Here is a 2535-nt window from a genome sequence, read left to right as displayed (position 1 = left end):
ATGGATGGATGGATGGATGGATGGATGGTTGGATGGATGGATGGATGATGGATAGATGATATAAGATGTTTTACAGTTTTCTGTGAGTTTTTTTCAGATCAGTGAAACATAAGAACCAAACTCTGCTTCTCCATGATTGGTTCAGAGCAGATTGGAGCCAAAGATCTGAGACGTCTGATTGGTTCTCCAGGCTCTCTGATGAAACTGATTGATCAATGGTGTGAATTCTGCAGTTAGATCCATAAACACCATCACCGAGGTTCTTCTATATAGAAATAAAAATGTTATTGGGACATAAAGAGAAGGTTAGACTGTTATTAAGGTCAGTCTCAAATCAAATGAATTACTATTATGAAGTTAAACTCATTTTAGTTGACAGTCATGTGATCTATAGCAGATATAAACGGGCCTTTTTATAACCAGGTATGTGAGTTTAAGAGCCAATCTACCACAGTGTTTGTATTTTCATAGTAAGGAGAGCATTGCTGATGTCTCTGGCGCTTTATTTAAAACCATTTCTTCCTGCTGACAATCCCCTCCTCTGCTTATCCATCATTTCATAAGCGAGCTCGTCTACATGTTGATTCACTCGGGGTCCTGTTGCACCAACCGCAGCCTCCCTGGAGCTGTGAAGTTCATAGGCGGTGGGCAAAAACACGGGCCGTTCCCCTGAGCCACCCCTCAAATTAAGACCTAATCAGTTAGCCCCAGGAGCAGGGCTTTTCACAGACGCACAGACGAACGGGCATGCAGACCCCCAGGCTAGCTAAAGATTCATCTTACCTTCCTCCTCCTCCTCGCCACACGTCGATGAGCCTGGCCTTGTCCCCACAAAGACCCCGTTTACTCTTTCTCTCCTCCCTCTGAGATAAAACAGGCCGGCTGAGCTTTGAGAAAAGTGTCGGCTCTCTCTTCTCCACCCTTTGCCCCCCCCCGACAGATGACCAAATTCATTTCTAAATTGAATCAAAACCTATTTTCCTGTATATCTGTGGTGGAATTTTTTATTTTTTTTTGGGTGGTTTGTTTGCTTTTAATTCTTGCTCTATATCACTTTCCCCAGATCGGATTCAATTTGCAGCATAAAGTTAATAAAGAAAAACCCTAAAACAGTGTTACCTTTCCAATGCAATCACCATCAGACTAACAGCGACGTCCAAACAACTGCAGCCCTGCACTTTTGTTTTGATACTCACTGATTTCCCAAAGTGTTTCACACCAGTCATTCTGTAAGTATCCCAGTTATGCTCCATAATCTCAGCGCAATGAAAGACAAGCAGCACTGGGCGAAATAAACAATGTCACGATATGACTTTGGCACCTCAGCTAATGTGAACAAGTATTTGGCTTTCCCCTTATACCCACACACAAAGTTTTGGATCTGTGGTTCTAATGTGATGCTTTGTCATCTAAATCGCTGTAACTGAACCCTGTTAATAAATGACACATGGCAGGTTCTGGCAACGTCCCATCTTCACTTACTCCTCATCTGCTTGATCATTCCTACACCCACACACACACACACATAAAGAAGCCATGTGCCAAACCAGACCTCTCGGAGTACACACTAATGCTTCTGTTCCCTGCGCAGAGCTCCATCAGTCATGTTCACCTCACTTAGGATCTCCATTTGTTTTTATTTCATTCGAGCATTTGCTAAAACGTCACACACACGCAGGCCAGTATCTGCACATGTGTGGGTGCAGATATGAAACCACATGTAGACTTTCCGACTGAGGATGTGGGATGTGAGAAAGGGGAGCTCCTGTGGAATCTGGACGCAGTGAGGTGCCCTGTATGGAGTAAATTTTGTTCCATTTTTGTTGCAACAAAAAAATGCAAATCTATTTTAAAGGAAAAGTCCACTCATCAAGGAATAATCAATGGATCATTTATATTTACCTAAAACGAATTTGTTTTTCTGGGATTTAAAGAATTTAGCGTTAATCAGCAAAGAATTAAAAACAATAATTTTTGTTGTGATCACTGAGTCTGGGAGCGGCCATTTTTGCCCAAATAAAGTAACTAGTGTTGCAAAAAAGTGTTGTAAAAAAAAAAGAAAAAAGAAATGGGCTTCCCAGGTGAGTTCCGACAACATGGCTGCTCACAAATACAGAGCAAAGAAATTAACTCTGCATTTGACTAGTGTTGCACCGATACCAGTATTGGGAGGGGCCCAGATCCAGGACTAAAATAGTGGTATCAGCGAGTACCAACAACTAGGGCACCGATACCATTTTGAGAGCCAATAGTTTCTTCAACTATTGTCACCCATTACAGGTAGGCAATAAAAAGTTCTACTGGATTCACTTAGTATTAGTCCTTTTACTGCTTCACAAAGCCAGCCAGGGCCCGTCTGCAGCAGCCGGGGCTAACGTCTGCCCGTCTGCAGCAGCCAGGACTAACGTCTGCCCGTCTGCAGCAGCCAGGGCTAACGTCAGCCCGTTTGCAACAGCCAGGGCTAACGTCAGCCCGTTTGCAACAGCCAGGGCTAACGTCAGCCCGTTTGCAACAGCCGGGGCTAACGTCAGCCCG

Source organism: Cyprinodon variegatus, unplaced genomic scaffold, assembly GCF_000732505.1.
Source record: "Cyprinodon variegatus isolate N-32 unplaced genomic scaffold, C_variegatus-1.0 Scaffold1710, whole genome shotgun sequence".
NCBI lineage: Eukaryota > Metazoa > Chordata > Actinopteri > Cyprinodontiformes > Cyprinodontidae > Cyprinodon > Cyprinodon variegatus.
The sequence above is the reverse complement of the archived record's forward strand: the minus strand, read 5'-3'. Positions refer to the sequence as shown.